The sequence below is a fragment of the Tinamus guttatus genome, unplaced genomic scaffold, assembly GCF_059628265.1.
Source record: "Tinamus guttatus ecotype Peru unplaced genomic scaffold, ASM5962826v1 Tinamus_guttatus_pri_ptg000226l, whole genome shotgun sequence".
In the NCBI taxonomy this organism is placed as follows: Eukaryota; Metazoa; Chordata; class Aves; order Tinamiformes; family Tinamidae; genus Tinamus; species Tinamus guttatus.
The window spans coordinates 1,011,866-1,031,857 of NW_028288760.1; the positions used below are offsets into that span (position 1 = coordinate 1,011,866).

The 19,992-nt window shown below is 48.4% G+C and overlaps 1 protein-coding gene across 1 annotated transcript in view; it reads left to right on the forward strand.

The window, feature by feature from the left end:
- The window catches only part of ABL1 (ABL proto-oncogene 1, non-receptor tyrosine kinase), a 65,503-nt gene that overhangs the window by 9,043 nt on the left and 36,468 nt on the right, over positions 1-19,992 (forward strand). The window lies entirely within an intron of this gene.

Here is a 19,992-nt window from a genome sequence, read left to right on the forward strand (position 1 = left end):
CTGCAGAGCGAGCGTGAACCTCCCCGAGCAGCAACGTGGCTTTGGGGTTGTGAGCAAGAACCCGGGATTTGGAAACATATAATGAAAACAGGAATCAGCGCTGCGTTTATTGTCAGGTAAAGATTCAAAAAAACGCAGAGCCTTAATATGAACTATTTGCATTCCACTCATCAGAATAACTAGCACGAGTTTAGTGAAGTACATGGAGTGTTTTTGTTCTAATTTGATAAATGCAATGATATTTTTCCCTGAAAAAAGAGAATTTCACAGTATGTTGACCGTGTTCACATCATTTAATCCTGCATAACTGCAAAGACCCTAAAACTATTGGGTCCAGGTGAGATCCACAGACAGCAGCAGCCTCCCGGCTCCAGCGTCTCTGCAGCCTGTGACGTTCCCACCAGGAAGAGGTGGGAACCTGGGACCCCGACCTGCGGTCCCTGGTGTGATACCCACCTCCCAGCCACCGGTTGGGCTTGAATCCCCCGGGAATGAGGATGTTCCATGGCCCGACGCGAGTGCATCACCCTCCGCCTGCAGATAAAGGGTAGATGTTGTGGCTAAGACAGCGAGGTTGTTGCTGAGCCGCGTTTGCAGTAGCTCTACCGGCTAGGATTTGAAGTGCTCGGTTTCACTGGAATCTTTTGGCTGCTCTCTACCATTAATTTACTTTTAATGACTACTTGCATGCTGCTGTTTTTACATTCCAGAACTACGGAGGCATCCGCTCATCTGTGATTACGAGGCTTTCATCTGCTGAAGTTGTGTTTCCAAAAGTTGATGTGCTGCTTGTGAAATGCTCCCCTAAGGCAAATCGAGCCCTTTGGGGAGGGGGACTGAGCACTGCAGCGAATCAGACGGGCATTTTGGCTTTCAATTATTAATGGAGGACACTTTGTGATTCTCAAATTGGAATTGCTAGCAGCGGGATTTTAAAAATGCACCACTCCTAAAAATTTAAGAAGCAGCACTGACCCTGCGTGAGTGAAGGTGCTTTCTGCTGCCTCGGAGAGGCTTCCTGCGCTCTCGCGTGGCCGCGCTTTGGGTCGGGTTCTCTTTCCGCTCGCCTTGGCTTGCGCTGGGCTCAGCTCCATAGCCCAGCCCTGGTGGAGGTACCTCATGTAGAAACATCTCCGTAAAGGCTCTGCAGCCCCTTCTGAGGCGTGAGCTCTTACCTGAGAGAGAAAAAATAATTAGAGGGCATATTCCTGCCTTGTAAAGATGCTCTGTTTGATTCCATTTGAGTTAGACTCTTTAGGTGCTGCCATTCGCCCGTGTCCGTCCTGTCACCAGAAGCTGGACTCCCTTTGAGTCCCAGTGGAGGTGACTCCTGCACTTGGAGGCCGCTGCTTCCGTCGGAGCCTCCTGCCTTGGTTTTTCTACGGCAAGAGTTGTTGCAAACCTGGAGTCGTGGCTGGAGGGCTCATAGGAGGGCTGCAGGAGCTGGCCCGGGGGCGTTTCACGAGCCCCCCGGGTAACCGCACGCGGTGGGGAGCGTGAACCGGGGCTCCTGCTGCCTCCGCTGCCCTTCCCACGCGCCGGATCCCTCGGATGAACGTGAGGACCTTCCCTGCCGCCGCCTCTCGCGTTCCCTCCCGCTCCTGGCTCTTGTGCGTGGCAGGAACAAAAACTTTAGCTCACCAAACTGAGCGAAAACCAGAAAACGCCCGTGACCTTCAGCTTTCTCTTCATGCTCCGCATCAGCTAGCATTGTTTGAAAGATTAATCAAAAAGAAGTTAAAAAAAACTTCTTTTGTCTTTATGCTCTTAGTTTTCCTAAAGCTGGAAATTCTGTCCCTTTTAGCCCATATTGAAAGGAATTAAGGCTTCTTCATAGGCATGGGAGAAGATTAGGGAAGGGCCTGGAGGTACCTTGGGAAAGGCTAATTCATGGTGTTGGTTTAAGTTAGAAGCCTTGTCCTTTGTACAGGGAATAGTGCCAATATGAACAGTGCTGTGAGCATTCATTTTACTGTGATTTTTTTTTTTTATTGGGAGAAAAACAATTTCATTTTTTCGTATATAATATTCTCAAGTAGATTCCTATCCACTGTGCAAGCGCCGTCTGTCAATTTGCCCAGTATATCCTGTGCCATTTCGCACTCCTCTTGTGGCTGCTCACCTTTTGTTTTCCAGTGTGCTAAAACTGCCTGTTTTTTTCTTTTCCTTTTCCCATCTACTAAATTGTTGCTTTTTATCTTGAAGAATCAACTGTCCATCTTCAATCGGATGCTCTTGGCAGCTTGTCTGGTCGCTCTCTGTTCTGTCAGACTATCCAAGTCCTGCTGTTGAGCTGAAATCCTTGTTTAGAAAAGAAAAATCATCTTTGCTTGCTGCCTCCTGGAGAAACTGTTGGCCTGCACTTGCGGATGACCTGCCAAGGATTTTAAAAAAGAAAAATTGGATTTTATCCTCTTTTTTTGTGTGTGTGTTTTCTAAGATGGTCAAAGCTGGCATGAAAAACGGTGGTTCTCTGAGAGAGGCTTTGTCTGTCCTAAACAGCAAAAAAGAGCAAGCCTAATCTTGTTTTTCTTCTTGGGTCACCTTTTAAGCTCTTGGGTGTATTAGCTGGCTGTTGAATATGGTTTTCCTTTCCCTTCTGCCCCTGGGTGTAAAGGGAAATGGATATCCTGCCCGCTCAATTTGCTGCTCCGATGTTTTCTGTGCAGTGCCGCACGGCTGTGCCTGCGGGCTGCGTTTTGGGAGGATAATGCTCAATAATTGAGTGCCCTCTCTTGGGGCGGCTCCACTTGAAGCCCCGGTGGTGATGAGAACCCTTGGCCACATCCCTCCCCTCCTGCCCATCTGTAACTCGGGGATGTTGCTCCACCGAGGCTGAGGGAATTGCTTTCTGCCATTCCTGCTTCTTTACAACTTAATGGGAACTAGCCTGTGAGTAGACTGATATCCATCAATACTTGGGCATTCTCTGATGTGCAAAATATTCTCTGGCTGCTCTGTGAAAACAAAAATCGAACTGTGCACAGGGAAACTCGCTCCTCGGCTTCCTCAGGGAGTCTGGGGAAAGGAGCTGCTCCGTGTGGCTGGATCGTGTCATCTAAGCAAAGCTTGAAGAGCTGCACGGAGGAGACGGTGTCGTGTGCTGGAACTGAAGCCTTGTTTTGCAAACCTGCGCTTTTCCCCTCGGTTACGATTACCCCGGATGGGTCTTTGGTTTCCACTTAGTTCTTGCCAGCTGTTGAGATCTGACCTGGGGTTTGCTCCTGATTGCAGCACTGCGGTGCAGGATAAACCCCAGGCCAGGCATTTTCTTCCTTCAGTCTGCTGATTCCTATTGATTTAGCAAACAGCAGCAGACATTGAAGAAGCAAAGCACAGATCCAGCTTTTGGCAATTTCCCTTCTTCCACCTGCTTTGAGGTGCTGCGAAAGAAAGAACATAATTTTAGTAAAAAAAAATTTAGTAAAAAATTATGTGCATCTCACATGATGAAAGATGGACATAATTTTAAACCCAATACTTCAGGAAAAACTGTAGCACCGGACTGAACGGTCCAGAAGAAAGAGTCCTTCCATTTTTCCATGTTGGCCCTTTTCTTCCATGTGATTCTGTGTTTTTTTTATTTTATTTTATTTTATTTTTTGTAGATGAGTGCTTATCTTTCAAGTGTCATAAAATAATCCTTCCAGCTGAGATTGAGTTCATCATTCCGAATCCGTGTTCAAAGGAAATATTTTAAGGATTAAAAGAAAAAAAAGCCATGAGGAGGGCCATCTTGCTTTGGAGATCCTTTGGGCTTTCAGATTTTGGTTCATAGCACTTGGTATATTTTTTTTTTCTACCTCATGTCTAGGGACATTTTATCATCCTCTTCTTTCCTGTTCCAAGCAATTACCATTTATTTTATCTTCAAGCAGCAGCCTGTGGCTATAAATTTTAGGAAATTCCTTCCCGCCCTTTATTAAGCCCTACATAATAGCTTCCGCTCCTCGCTCGTACGTTCATTAAGAGGAATTAAACGAGTGCTGGCGGCCATTAGCAGAGCGTTTAATAACCTCTCCGAGGGAAGGTGCAGCAGATTGGAATAGATGAACAGGAGCAAAACCAAATGAAATAACTTTATGGAATATGCTCAACTAATTTGTTCTTTAAGAAAAAAATCAAAATGACTTAGTTAACATGAATGTAGTGTTTGTAAAAGTGCTGGTTTGATGCTGTTGTAGGAGAGTCCTCTGGTCGCAGCATCCTGGTGCCTTGTGGATCCTCATCACCCAGCTGCTGAATGGAGCTTTTTAAGGGGAAAAAGGGCATTTTGGTGTGTTCCTACCTAGCTCCCTCGGTGCTGATGCTGTCTGCGAAGGTGGTGCTAATGCAGTAATCCCATTACCCTCTCCCACCCGCCATTCTCGAGCTTTTATTTGAAAGAAAATACGAAAGAAATTGGAAAATAAGATATTCAAGAACTTTACAGTGATGATTTTTATGGTCGGTGTTTTGTAATGGAAATGGCAACTTTAACTTCGTTTCACTGTTATCTGTCTTAGAGATAAAAATATCTTGATTCAGAAGTAATTCAGGTGCTGCGGATGATGGGGTTTTGTTGAGATTTTGTGGTTTTTTTTTCACTACAGTCATTTCTAATCCCATGTGAAAAGCTCACCGAGTTGAGAACAGTGACACAATAATTGCTGCTATTGAACCGAAGATGCAGTTTAAGATTTGTACCTGGATCAGTACATTTGATTGATATTTTAATTCCTTTTTTTGGCAGATGAGAGATAACAAGAATCAACTTACAGATGGAAATAGCTACACTGGAGAATTCCCATTTTTAAATCATCTTCCTTACATACGGAGGTTTCCTATTTTAAATTCTTCATTATATTTTTAGGAATCAATAGCATATGAATAGAGCTAACCTGTACAAGTCGCTTCAGTTTGCGATAGGCTGTTAATGTGCTCAGCTTGTCCAGGTCTCGGTGCCAGATAATCTCTGTTTTCAGCCCCATTGCAAATATCATTGGCGAGAGGATACGGAGCCTTGCTTCTGATGTACAAATGTTCATGTAACGGCGACCCTTTGCAGTGCTTGTTTCCGTGTCCTCATCGCCTTCCGTCTGAGGGAGAAGGTGATCGATAGAGCCAAGGCTCTGCCTTAACCGGTTGCCTTTGGCTGTGTCTCGGCTGGGATAACCGGGAGCGCCGCGCGGGGCGTTCCTGACCGCGGGACTCGGTCGGCACCGCGCCGGGATCCCCACAATGAGTGGACTTTGGGGTCCCTCCCCTGCCAGGAAACAGCACCGACCCTAATTCGGGCCGTTTTCCTGCAAGTTTTGCACTTGAGCGCCAGCTTCTGAATGCGGGGACTCAAAGCTGAGCTATTAAAAACAAAGAGCAGCCCTCCCTCCACCCCAATTTTTCCTTTTTTTTTTCCCTCCCCATCACTTTCATTGTGTCAGATCGGTAGTACAGGGGCTGCTCTTGCCCCGCTTGAGTTATGCTGGAAACTCTTGCCCCAGGTCTGTGGAACTCAGTAAGGGAGCCCTGCAGATTGGCAATGGTCGCCCTCACGCTAGTTAAACAAAAAAGGCACCAATATCTTTATCAGTGAGAAGCAATTCCCTGCTCCGTCCCTCTTCCCCTGTACAGTTAGGCGGTTGCCCCCAACGTTTGCTCAGGGCTCAGGCTGCCTTGGGGCTGTTTGCTAAGGGGTTTGTGACCGTCCTCAGGGTCCCTTCCTGTCCGGATGGATGGTCGAGGCGCTCTCGCAATCTGGGGAGCTGATAAAAACAATCTGCTGTCGGGTCATTGCGTTTTTCCAGGGGAGTAGAAGAGCAGATTTCCTCTGCTGTCCCGCTCCATTAGCAGGAGGCGCATAAAGAAGCAGGCTCCTCATTAGCTGCAAAACTAATTTTGGTTTCAAATATTAGGTCCCAGGTGGCAGCCGGCCTCCCCGCTGGCTTGGGAGAGGCTCGCGCGGTTTTTCCTCTTGCCATTCCGCTTCGTGTGTGCCGCAAAGCCCGGGATTCCTGCGGGAGAGATGGAGCACGTGTTGAGTGGGGGATTTTGGGGCCAGACCCCTGTGTTTCACCCTCTGCAGCCTCCTGGGTCACCTCATAGCTGCCTCCAGCAGAGCCCATGGGTGCAGCCCCGCTAAGCACGGCGCGGGCTGCGTGTGGCTGCACTGCCGCTCTAAGGAGGAAGGTTGATATATTTTTTTTTTCATTTCAGTTTATTTCAGTTGTTGTGGCATAGCCAGGATCTTGCAAATAAAGTCACTATATATATATGTATATGTAAAAATCTTAAAAATGATTCGTGTTTTTTTTTTCAAGTTAGAATCAATTGCAGCCTATTTACAACTCCAACCTTTATCCAACTCATTCCTTTCCCTTAAAGGAATTGATTCCCTCCCCGCTACACTCGGTGAACTGTGAAAGTGAATTTCAGGCTGTGCAATTAAGATATCTGAGTTAAATCTGATTTGTCAACATGACTAATGAGCGGGGTTATGTGCTGGGGCTCCTTTCCCCGCTGCGCTCTTGGGCACGGAGGAGCTTCGGGGCTTTCCTGGTAGGGACTGGCCCTGGACTGCCGCGTTCGGCTCCTCGAGCAAGGGCACAATTTACCCCCTGGGATTCCCTCCGGATTGGGCTCCCATGTGTGTTCTTTTCTGTAAAACACCAGGTTAATTTTGACACTATTGCTCAGCTTCTTGAAGGTAGCTGGTGATAAACTATGTTCTGACAGACCTGTGTAATTAGTATTGGTAAATCTTGCATTACATTTTTTTTTCCATGCATCTGAGAAATACCCACTTTAGTTCATGTTTCAGATCCTACTGTCCCCAGTTTTACAAGTGGTAACTAAGAACCCGTTGCCTTGGTTGATGCTGTTCCGGGGCTTAAAACTGTGCATTTCCCTCTATCCCATCCTCTCCTGATACTCCACAGCTACCTTTGCTGACCCAGTTCGGATGAACAGCATTAACCTGCGTTAAAAACCAGGCAGTTTGCGCATATGCTGTGCTGTCCTTCTGTTACACAGATAAATGGTATCAAGGTTAAGTCATTTCCATCTAGGCAATTGCCTCTAGGGAGAGCCAGTGTTCAGTGCAGAAGCGTGCTGCATTTTGTGGGTTTTTAGAAGCCGTGTGTGTTGGGCTCATCTTCCCATGAGGATAATCGTGTTTACTCGGCACATGCTGTTTTTTGGTAGGATTTTGAAAAGATCCTCCCATAGCTGTAAGAAGCATTTAAACGAGATCATCTTGTTGCCTTAGAAAAGAGAAGGCCGGTTTATCTCCCTTGCTTGCTACGTCCAGCATTCATCTTGGCTGGTGTTCCTGCCATTCCCGTTTTTCCCTATTTCCACGCTCTTTCTGCCTCTTCGTTTCATCCGCAGGCGCCGTGGAGGGCGCGAAGCGGCCCCGTTTGCTGCGTGTCTAGTCCAGCTACTGGCTCCATTTGGAAGCTGCTGAACGTGGACCCGCTGAGCAGCAGCATGGGGAAGCCCGTGCTCGGGCGCAGCATCCCCGGGACCTGCCCAGATCCAACCCCAGCTCTTCTCGCTCCTCTTTTCTGCAGCTTCTTGATAACGGCAAGTTTCAACTTGTGCCGGTTACATCCCTGTCCTCAGGAGAGGCTAATGCTGAGATAACCGAGGCCCGTGCGGATATATCCAGTATTTATGGAGCAAAGCCTGTAAAGTAAAAAAAAAAAAAAAAAAAAAAAAAATCCACTTTCTGGAGAATCTTTAACTCTTTGGTCGAGTAACTTTTCCAGGGCTGTGTTTGCTATTTGAACTGCAGCCATTTGGGGGCTTGCTTTGTTTCTGAGAGGACGCCAACAAAACGCTGTATTCAGATGTTTCCAAACTTTCCTGATTGCATGTTATAAAGAAAATAACCCCTGTGCCAGCACCACCAGGAATCATTCTTATCATACATGTTTTTTTTCTTTGATTACAGTCTTGCTGAAAGGCGGCGTTTAGGCAAACATTGCCCTTTGTGTTTCCCAGGATGAATTGACTTCCAGCAGCCCTGTTTATTCACGTGTGCCTTTGGAAGAGCTGAGACACAGCAGGTTGTTTTCTGCCTTTGTTCCCTACTAAGCAATTAGAAGATAATTTACGGTTTTGTTTCTGCTTTTGAATCCCTTAAGAAAACGATGGCCTGTTCTTAGCCCGAGGACTGAGGCATTCAGACCTTGGCTGTTCTTCATCCGCATCCCAGGACTCGGCACTGGGGGCTCTGCTGCTCCTTGGGCCCTTTGGCTGCTGCTGAAAGGGGAATAAATAATGAATTTTCCCCCTCAGTTGGAGCTGAGCGAGTGGTGCAAGTGCAGTAGGTGCTTGTTCCCTCGCAAAGAGCAGCGATGTGAGTGAAAAGCTGATGCTGTTTGGGGCAGAGCGTGTTGCTATCATGAGGCACTGGGATTTTATCCTAGCCTGGGTTACAAGCACTAACCCGAGTTAGTGCTGAGTTATGGATTACCTTAGAGCTTGGTCTTCATCTGATTAATTTGTGGAAGATTCCTTAAAAAAAGCCCCGCCAGCTCAGCGACCTTCTTGCTAATCTGAGTATGGCTGGGCAGAAGTCACAAGCGCTCTGTGCACTGGCATTGGCTCCTAGGCCTCTGCTGGATTCCCTTCCCACCGCCCCCAGCTCTGCGCCTGGCATTTTTTTCCCAGCTTGACATAAATATTTGGCTAAGGCTAAAAGGGATGGACAGAATTACATACCATCAGCAGAACCGGAGGGGAGAGTGCGCTCTCCGCCAGGCCTGCCCTTAATGCAGCGCATTGTGCTTGGCACGTGCCAAGGGGGAGCAAGAGGAGGTGGGCGCAGGTCATGGCCCGCCGCGCGGTTCCCAGGCCTCGGGAGAGCCCCCGGGCAGGAGCCGGGCGTCCCTGCCCGCTCCGCTACGTGACCTCGGCCGCGTTCCCTGCGCTCATTCCGGGCATAACTTGGCCTTTCCTTCCCCACCCCCTGTCCTGCCCCGTTCCCGGTGGTGCCCCAGCAGCGCGGCCGCTTCTCCTATCCCCATGGAAGTCCCCAGCGTGGCCCGGGGAAGGAAACGCTGCAAGGGGAAGGGGCTGATGCGGAGAAAGGGCTCTCGGAGCGTATCGGAGCATCCACAGGCGGAGAGGTGGCTCCACCAGGCTTGCAGGGACGTGGGTTGCAGCAAAGCGTGTGCTGGCAGGATCTCCTGCCTCTGGGTTTTCTCCTAGGTGCTCATCAGCCTAAAAACAGCGGCTGGTGTGAGTCAAAAATTAGGTTCAAAAAGGGATGTCCATTAGCAGGACAGAGACCAAAGCTGGGAGAAACCAACGATGAGGAGCTGCGACCCAGCTCGTCTCAGCCCCGCGGTGGGACTGAGGGAAGGCTGGCAGCACTGTGGGTTTCCTAGCATGTTTGGCCCTGCAAATTCTCGACAAAATGAAAATAATTCCCTCAAACAAAATATTTAGGCAGACTCTATTTAAACACCCTACCGGAGTTTCCTTTCTTTTCAATGACGTGCTGAAATAGGCCTGACAATTCTGCAGCTGAAGGTGGGAAGCTGCCCGGTTGCTGTTTCCTCTGCATTTTCCAGTTGGGAGCGTGTGCTCTGGGTGCCCTCGGATTTCATCACACCTTTTAGCAGAGTTACTGCCAGCCCTTAATGGAAGGAAGTGCCTTTTGCTATGATTCTGGAGGCGTTTGAAACGTCGAGAACAGATTTAGTACCTCGGTGAGAAGGTTATCTTGGTGCTTAGCACAGAGTCCTGGGAGCTCTAAATACGGAGGGCTATTTTGCCAGGAGAGCCAACTGACTTTCCTCTCTGTGTGACCTGCAGCAAGTCCGACCTCTTTTCATATCATTCCACCCAGCTGGAAAACCTAAGTAAACAGCAGGAACCTTGCTGGGAGCCAGAAGCTTCGACTGACCAAATTATCCTAGGAAACTAGGGAAATTAAGTAATTATGAATTAGGATCAGGTAAATATATTCCTTAGATTGGATAGTTTCAAAGAGGAAATTTTTCTCCACTTTAACTGGGTTGGTTTGAACGAGTAACGTGCTGATTCTACTGTACAGTAAAGCAGAATTTTCTGTGTGTAGTTTTCCTTTTTATCAGACTGTTTACGGAGTCTGTAGAAACCTATTTAATCAATATTTCTATTAGACACATGCTCAGGCCCCAAGCCACAAGCACTCATTTTTAAACCCTTCAATCTGGTATCATTTATGGAGATTGTATTGTCAGAAATAGCACTGTAAATAATTTATTTTGCTGCCAGTGCTTTTCTAAAGGTCTCTTGGCGTGATGCAAGATTTCCTCCAGGAGCTGTAAAGCTTCCAGAGCAGTTTGCTGTGGCAGAGGGATTTTTCTTTGAGATGGAGAGACAAGCGGGATGCTGGAAATGATTGGATATTCCAGGGAGCGGCTGGCAGCTGTTTCTTTTGCATCATTATTGTAATCTAGACTAGAGCAATTAGTAAATGAATTTAGTGCCCTCGGATTGTTTCATGGTCCGTGCGGAAGGAGTTGATTTTCTCGGCGCTCCGGCTGCCGCCGTCTCGGAGGCTGCTCGCGGAGCCGGTGCCGCTCGCACGGACCCTGCGGATGCGCCGGCTCTTTGGGGTCAGGAACACCCCATCCTGCACCAGCCACGTCCCCCTGCTTCCCTGCCCTCCCGCCTGGATTAATGTGCTTTGTCATGGCTGATTTTGCTTTCAAATTCAAATTTTCAAATTTCTTACAGCTACAACAAAGTTATAGAAGGGTCCAGTTTACGTATTTGGTATTTTACTCTTAACCTTTCTCTTAAGCGATACCGTTTTTAATCAGGCTGCTTGTTGCAGAAGAAACGTGGCATCATCTTCCCTGCTGAACGCTCATCCCAAGCTATCGGGACCAGGTCTCCAGGCCTGGGACTGAAGATTGAAACCTCCCTGATTGAGGAGAACCCCGCGCACACCTAAACAAACACCGGCTACATGCTGGGAGGCTAAGAATAGATTCTCTCTTCAAATCTACTCTTAAAAGATTTCCCAGATGTTTGATACTGCTACAGATTTCTTAGAGGACTGGCTAATGAATTAGGGAGCGCCAAGCCTAAGCTACCTCAGTTTGTTCCCCAAACAAATGAGGAAGCAGGGATATCGCAGCACTTGCCAAAAGACAAGCCCAGGAAGCACAAATTACCTCCACGAGATTTATTTGCTGGCAGTTTAGACCCAGAGAGCCAATTTAGCTGTATCCATGGGATGTGAAAGCTCCTCTTAAAGCACTGACAGCCGCTTGTCTGGAGGGCGCTGGGATATTGGCCACCACGTAGCCGGGTCCGGCCTCCAAACCAGCAACTGGCTGCTGTCAGTGCGGGTCATTCTTGGTCCTTGCTCACCCTGGATTGCACATAGAGAAAGCAGCAACTGTGAGAAAGTTGAGTTTCAGCAAATTAAGAGCAAACTATGGCTTTGTGCACTTGAGGAATGATATAAAGTGAGGAATAAAAGCACAGTCGGGACTGCAGCTGGGGGTTATGGATGTTGCAGCACGAGGAGATCCTGCCCTTCCGAAGGGAGCTGCTCAGGAATTCCCTTCCTCCCGGGCAGGAGCTCGGTGCTTCCAGCACCTTATCCTGCAGGACTAGGCTCGGGCTTGGCTAGGGGGTGAAAACTTAAATGATTCTTTGTGTAAGTGCATGGGTTTTTAGAGATTGCCGTTTTCTAGCGCTTTGGGAAAGTGTAAACTATAGTGCTTAAAAGCAATATATTCCACTTCACGCCAGGTGTAAAAACGCTGGATTTTGTCTCAAGTTGTAGATGGAAGTCGGAATCTGAGAGGTGTTTGGTTGTTTTTATTGGTCTGCATCCTTCCCTTGCCTCTCCTGAGGGCCTCCCTCTTTCCCCCCCACATTGGCTATTTCCTAGCAAAGCAATATCCTAGCAATTGGGTGTCAGCGATCGGCCTGTTTCAAAGGAAATGTGCAGAAATTGAATTTATCCCTTTTTGTACCAAACCAACGGCTCAGTGTTTGAAGTTTCCTTCATGAAACATTTCTTTCATGGTCTGTTTTGGTTTTGCTGCTTTGTCCGTTCAGAAACCTCCGTGGGGGTGTGTGGCCGTCGCGCCGCTCCGCGCGGGGCCGTTTGTGCTTCTGCCACTGGGTGACACTGTCTCAAAGTAAAAAAAAATCACCGTTGAGACGAGGCTTTGAACTCGCTGAGCAGGGTGTGCTTCACCAAAGCAAGTCTTTGTATGCAAAAATCGTGTAAAATGTGCAGGAGCTTTATTTACGTGTAAAGGTGGATGTAAATGTTGAAGGAGAGGGGGAGAGGCAGGGGAAATCCTGCTCCCAACAGTCCTGCTTGGTGACATCTGGCCAGGGCGATGTATAGGCAACTACGGATCATAGACAGCTCTGGATTACTTGCAATGTATCCCCCTAAAGTGGGAGGCCTGTAGGGCTTGTGTAGGGATCATGCAGGGAAAGCAGGGCCGGGAATATTAATTCCTGGGATAATACAGACCAATCTCTGCCCGGACAGGACGTGGCCAGTGCTTGCCCTCCTGGTCAAGCTTTGGGCAGTTTTCTCCATCTGACCCATGCCACGTCTGTCTGTGCTAGGATGTATTTTGGCCACAGAAATTGCGCTCATCTTCCACGTTGGCTTCTGTTTATCACGCGCTTAACCCTTTTCTCCACCGTGTTTTTATCTTCTCTTTTCTCTCTACTCCAGTAAATTTCTCCTGGAATGGCCAAGCGGTCGAAGAAAAGGAAAATTAAGAGTTTGGTCTTTGTGTGCTTCTGTATGGCAACACTTCGGCTGCTGAAACATTTATGAACCCATCTAGTATTGAGCTATTTTGGTCGATTTCCGGCTGTTGGTGCCGTGAGAACCTTTCTCGCAGACGCCCTCCTGCAGCAAATTGGCAATCTCAGGAATTCAGGATCAATTTACTGGGCTTTTAAAATCTAGTGCGCTACAAACAGATTGATAATGTGTGTTCTGTGCAGCAGCACAAGAAAATCAAATCACTCACGTGCCTGTTTTTCTCCTTTTTTGCATTTCTATCCCAGGATTGTAAGAGACAGCGAGAAGAGCTGTTAAAGGCTGGAGCTTTCTCTAGAGTAGCCTGGTATAATTGCCTCGTATAATTATGTTGCTGAGTACATCAGAGGTTCTAGTTTAGCTCTTCAGCTGCTGTAAGGCTTTAATTAAACTAAAATGGCAGTTTCCTCATTTGATTCTGCTTGTTTCCTCTCTGGAGTCCAGGTGCCCTTGGGCAACATTGTCACCTACAGGCTGGATCTCAGGTGAGCAGGAGAAATCGGGGAGTCCTACAAAGTGCCAGAGCAGCTCCCTTAAGTTTCCATCTTATTTTGGTCCTAGCCAGCGCCATTCCCGTGATAAACGCCGAGGAATTCTTGTTTTGCAACCGGAGATGCAGCAGCCTGTCCTGGGGACGCGCGTGTCGCCCGTGCGGTGACGCTGCAGCCGCCTTTGTGTCTCCAGCGCCAGCGTGTCCCCTGCCCGCACGGAGCCACCGCTGTCTGCGGCGCTGCCGCAGCTGCTGCCTTCACACAGCGTCAGATCTGACTTCTGATCCTTCCCCGTTTGGAAGAGACAGCAGGTGGGCGAGGGGCAGAAGTGCTTCATGTTCCCAGTTTTGACGTGGAACTAGTGAAATACGTTGCTGCTCATACTTTACCTTTGAGGTAGGGCACGGTTCCCTGCTGTAAGTTTTCTAATCAGAGACTAAAAATGGATCTTTATCCAGTGGGAGTGCTGGAAGCTTTTGCGTTACCATCCGCAACACCTTCAAGTATCTTCCTGATCGTGGTGGATTAGCACCATGAAGCAGACAGTCTGCTGCCCTTTCCTCGTGCTTATAGCCAACTTTGGGATGTGTAAAGCCACAGTTTGGACACTTGGCAGATGTCACAGGGGGCTATGTTAGACTTATGCTATTTAGGTGCTTTTGTAACTGCAAGAGAACTGAATTTCAACTGTTCCTTTTAACCCCATTCAAGAGAGGCACGTGAGCATCTCTAGCTCAAGGTCATGCTGCTACATGCGGCCAGGAGTCAACTCGCCCTCCTTGGAACCCAGGCAGGGAAGGTAACAGGATAGCCCTTTTTTTTCCCTGCATTCTCCTCCTTTTCTGCATTTCTTGCCCTATTAGCGAGCCCTTCTGAAGGAACTTGCATGAGTTTCCAGGCAGCGGTGTGAGCGAAGCTGGGCGCGATGACGCCGCTTGGCACGAGCGGCTGCCAGGTGAGTGAAAGTCGAGCCGCGGTTGTGGAGCGAGTGGAAATAACGCGGCCCGAGACATGTGTGTGTAATTTGTGCGGATGATTCAAGGGAGAGCCATGGCAACCGAGGTAAACAGAGGAGAAGATACTGGAAAACCAGCAGCAGCTTCGTTTTAATAGCACGGCCTTCCAGCCAGCTCACATGTTTACTATGAGAGCTCCGTCCTCCTGCGTGCCCCGGCCTCGCCAGCACCTCCATCCGCCTGCACGCGCTTAGTCAGGAGCCTGGATGGCTTCCTGGGCCAAGCGCCGTGGGCAGAATTCCACAGTTTGTTCTTGGGGGGGAAAAAAAAACAGTTTTCTTCAAATATGGACTGCAGAATTTCTCTGCTTTCACCTCTGTGATTGAAAGGACTCGGATAAAAACGCGTCTCCTTTGAGTTCCCCATGGATCACGGTTTGCTTCCTAAAAGCACCACGGTTAATGTGGCCAGGTGCAATGCGCGAGCTGGGGACAGGCTTGTAGAGATAAAACTACTGGCCAAGCTTAAAGCCTGTGCTGTGTACATGGAAGGTCTGAAGTGGAAATAGCGGCGCTTCCCGTGTGGAGTTACCGACGGCTCCTCTGTGGCTGTGGAATAACCAGCGGCTCCGGAGAAGGTCGTGTGCGACCTCGCACCCAAAACCCGCGTGGAAGCGGCCCAGGAGCTGCAGCCACGCGGGACCTGAGCAATGCAGAGAGGGCTGGAGAGGAGGAGCTGAATTCCCTCTCCAAACGAAAGATCGGGATGTCGGGATGGGTTGTGTAACCTCGCGTTGGGCTCAAGCTGTGTTTGCTTCCCCCCAGGGGAGCTGCTGGTGATTCACCTCTGAATCATAATTCCTGACACTTTTCTAATCGCTGTCTTTAGCGAGTCCTTGCTTAACAAACTAGATTTGAAATCCATTTTGACCCGAAAAAACAAACTTTTAAGCGGTTTGAGAAGTGGCCAGTTTAGTTCACCAAGATACAACGCCTGCATCAGTCACATCTTTGTGCCTCACGGTTTCTTTTCTCCATTGCTCAAAAGTGAGCTAAGAAACTAAAAAATTTAGAAAATGTTAGCTACAGGAATGTGATAAATATGCAGTAATTTGACTGTGAGCAAAAGCATGCTGTTGCATACAGTTTCCAAACTCATCTTAAAATTCTGGAGGTATTTATCTTTCTAGAAAATCTGTTCTTTTTTATCATGAGTTGGCTCCTCACTTCTCTACCGTTCCAAGATACTGCAAATACTGGCAGGCTGGTATAGCAAAATAGAGTTGTTTGAGTGCATTTACGCTCTACATGCATTTTTTTTGCATATGGTTCAATATAAAACTCCTGATGTCCACATAGCAGAGAGCGCTAAGCTCTGTGTGCTTTTTTGTATAACTGAAAATAGGAGTTTAAGCTTATTTTGCACATACCCTCTAAGCCATCGCAGGAACAGATTTGTGCTTGATCTGAATATAATTCAGTGTGTGTGTTCCTTCCTTCCTGCTTATTTCTTTTTCCTTGGAAATGATCGGGAATGCCAAAGCTGCTGTTTCCAGGGGTTGCCGGAAGAGCTCGTAGAGTATGAGCAAGTTTGTCTCGGGCATTCAACTTATTTAACTTGGCTTTAAGGGAATAAGAAGGCTCTAGCGTGGATGACAGTTTCCTAACATATTTACTGCTGACGTTAGTGTAGATGATAACTAAACAAGACGTTCCTGTCTTGCTCTCTGGGATTCTTTCCTGCTTTGTTGTTGAGTTTTACATTTTCACGGCACTCGGGTTCCCTCATCGCTGTGAGGCCTTTCCGAGCGGGTGAAAGCTGAACGCTACAGGCAGGAACACAGGATTTTGGCTGGCTTTGCCCTCCAGAGCCCGGTGTTTGTTTTATTTAGTTATCATTCCTGTGTGAAAAAGCACCCAGAAAAGGTCTGTGTCCTGACGCCCAGCAGCTGGAGAGACGTGGAAAGCTGCTGGAAGGTGCTCGGAAGGAAGGAGGAGGCGAAATGGAGAAACCGGGATCCAGCTCGTCAGCACTTGTGGGTACCTGGGCAGGAGAAGGCGGAGACATAAAGTGTTCCTAGAATCACTCCCTAGGAATAAGCACAGTGATTAATGCATTTCCAATAAGGAAGGGAAATTTGTTGCCTGCTCGCTAAGAACACCTGATTTTGTACAGGTCTTTGGTGGCCAAGTTTTGCCTGGAAACGTTTGGAGCGTGTTTTGAAGCTGTGCAGAAGAGCGTGCTTGCGTCACCAGAAAATGCAGTGAGTCAGTGGAGTCCTCGGGGAGCTGTAACAGCCCAAACAGCCGCTTGGAAAAGGAAACGGGGCTGGATTTAAAGCGGCAGCCTCCGCGGCCGCTGCTCTGCGCCGAGGCGCTCGCGGAAGGCGCCGGCAGGGAAGGGGTCCGGCTGCTCCGCCGCCGTGGATGCGAGCGGAGCTCTGTAACGGAGCGAGCCGCCCGGGGCAGGGCGTGGGGCTGGGAGAGGGTGTTGAACGCCTCTGCCTTGCCACGAGACTCAGTGTTTTGGCATGCCGGGAATCTCCACGAATTCCTCGTTGAAACGCGCGTTTCGGTGCGTTGCGGAATGACTGGTCGGGAGGGGCAGGAGGAAGGGGGCGGCCGCCGGGATTCGCCCCGTTTCCCTCCCTTCCCTCTCGGCGTCTTGGGGCCGCTCCAGCCGCGGGGGCGGCTCGCGGCGCTGCTGCGTTTGCCCCTCCGCGCACCCCGCGAGGACGGGACGTGCTCGGGGGCCGCTCGGTGCACGCGGCGGCGCCGCTTGAAGCGCTCCCGGCGTTGTCACCGTCGGAGGGTTTGCAGCGACACGCGACTGCTTCCCTTTGCATCCGTCCCACCGTGGAGCCCGTCCTTCCTCCGAGCTGCCACCGGGCCCCGCGAGGCCCCACATGCTGCTCTCGTCCCCTGGCACGCGAAGCTCACGAGCTCTGTTGTGATACTCCTATTTATTCTGTTTAAATCTTGCTGTGGTGCTCTTTACTGTTGGGTTTTGGGCACCTCAAAACCACAAGTAAATTTAGCTCTCTTAAGTCTTTGTGGAGCCAAGTGGTGCCTATGCAGCGGCATCAGCACTGAGGTGGGAAATTCCTTGTACTTCAGATACTCCACCGAACCGCTCTTGCTTTTACTTCAAAATTCAGCGCCCGTTTTCCTAATCTCCAAGGCCAGCCCATTACACAAGCACTGAGCCCGCTCCTCTCAGCAGCAAGAGTAAAACACAGCAGAAAAACCAACCTGAGCAACTCCCCTCCATCCAGGGCTTCTGTGGTGGGATGCAGCATCCGTTATTCCATGTGCATAGACCATCCTGACACTGTTATCGGGAATATAAAAGTGTTTTGGGGCTGTACTTGAACGTGCACACGCTGCAGGCTCCTAGTCTGGATTTAACTGCCTTGCTGTAGTCGTTACATTAAGACCATGAGAGATTGATTAGTTCGTTTTGACTGAAGGCTGATCTGGTGCGCAGCAATGTTTATGCAAATTAATGCGACTCATTTATGTGTTTAGAGTCAAATTTAAATAGCTATAAAATTTTAGATTTAGGCAAGTAATTGCATTACAGTTTTGCAACTCCTGTGAAATATTTCTTATACCAAAGGCCATATTTCAAGCCTGTGACCTCACTCCCATAAAGTAAAGCGATTTCATTACATCACAGCCGTGCAATTTGACTTTTGATAGCTGATATTTGCATTTATGCTGGATGCATTAAATATGTGTCTATTTAAAAAGCGCCCAGGCGTGAAAGGCAGCAGCATGTAAAAATTTCGGTGTCCTTTTGGCCATCTTGGAGGCAGTTTTGTGGGATCCTGATGAATCGTAGACCTCACTGCCGCCGTCATCTCCTGCTTGGGTTCCAGAGAAAAATGATTAATGATTTTTTGCCGTTGCAGCTGCAATATATGATTACAGTCTGGCTTCCGTAGTGATGCAGACGGAAATATTTCTGCAGTTAATGGGCACTATCAGCTCATGGCACGTAACTAAAACTGTGCTCACGTGGAGCTCCCGCTCGCTCTGAGCAGCCGCTCGGAGAGCAGGTTCCCCTGCTTGGTCACTGCCACCTTTGTGTAGTGATATCAGCTCACAGTTTATTTTATCCCTATAAATATTTGAGGAGTTCAGTGTCCAAGAGCTCTTGCCATTGGCGTTGCTTTGAAGCAGGGCGGTTTTTTGTGTGTTATTTTGATTGCAGCTGGACTTCATAGGGGTTGGAGAGTTGTGTGAATCCTTTGAGGTGGGGAAGGATCAAGGTGCATCTGAAGCCGTGCAGTGTATCCATCGCCTACGAAGGGCCTGCTTGGAGCTTGCATGAATGTTTTAGCTTAGTATTTATTATCCTTAGCCCTGGCCAACCATCCCTGCAGCCTGCTGAGTTCCACAGGTAACTTCTGCTGCTGCAACGGGTTAAAACACATCTTTGATCACTCGGTTACTTTAACTTTCCTGTAAATGCATCCAAGAGAGCAGCACCAAGCTTCAGGCTAGCGTGTCCCTGTTACTGGAGCCCCTGGAGCCACACACTTCCTCGCTCGACACCTTTGGTGACACCTCTGTAAAGCTGGTTAGTAGTATGGAGAAAAAAGAAAAAACAAAAATGCAAAGGAGGTAAGTGTCCAAATTTTGTAAAATGGCTATTTTTGAACATTCAGCCTCAGATGGCGTTTGACCCTTAATACAGCTGGTTTCACTTAATGTATTTTGTTTAAACAATCCCTGTTCCTGGAAGTGGTTGCAGAATGGGCCGTTCCCCGTTGCTGTTCGTGTTTGCTTTTTCTTGCCATGTTCTAAGAGGGGAGCAGCTCTGGAGAAGGGCACTAATCAGCGCTTTGTGGAAGCCTTGTGTGTTTTCCCATTGACGCACTGCAATTTTGTTGACTTCCAGCTTAACTCCTAGCGCTAATGCGTTTTAAAGCACTTTTGTCATTGCACTGTAAAATTTGCTCAATTCCTGTTGCTCCTCGGTCGGTGCTGGAGCCCCAGCACACACACAGGGACGGGGCTGTCACCTGAGGTACTTTCCTATCTCCATGGAAGAGCCTCCAAGGTCTTCTGCTACGTGGAAACCTCTTCCTCCTGGATACAAAGCATTCCTGTGTGCGACAGGAGAAGTTGCCTGTTATCCTTGGATTTAGCCCCTTTTTCTGTCTCTTACGATACCTGCACGTGCGGCTTTCTGCCTGTGGTGTGGGATGTGCTTCCAGAAGCCAAGTGGCACGAAAATCTTCTACACTTGGAGAAGATGGAGGCACACGGGCTATCTGGTTTATTTAATGTTACATGAGAAATGTGAAGCAGACTGAAACCAAACCGTGGTGTCTGTATTTCTAGAGCTTTATACCTTATGGTTAAGCTCTATGGTTAATATTCCCTGAATTTGATTCTCAAGAATTTTCATCACCTTAAAGCCCAGATCACCCTGGAAGGATTGGCAAAGTGCAAAATGATCCGAGCTATTATCAACTCCTCAGAAAGCAAAAGCCTCTGCAATGACACTGTGACATCCTTTATATAACACTCACTTCAGGTACAGTTACCAAAGGAGAGTTCACGGCATCGACTGGGCTTTTTTCCTGCCCTTTCTCTTGATCAAATAAATGATATGATATATGATTTAAAATCCTGCTGCTGGGCACGTTGCTTTTGTTACTTATTTAGGGAATTCAGTGTTCGGTCTCCGTAACCATTCGATATAACCCATCTCACTTGCTTTACAGGCCTGAAAGGGGAGCTTCATACAA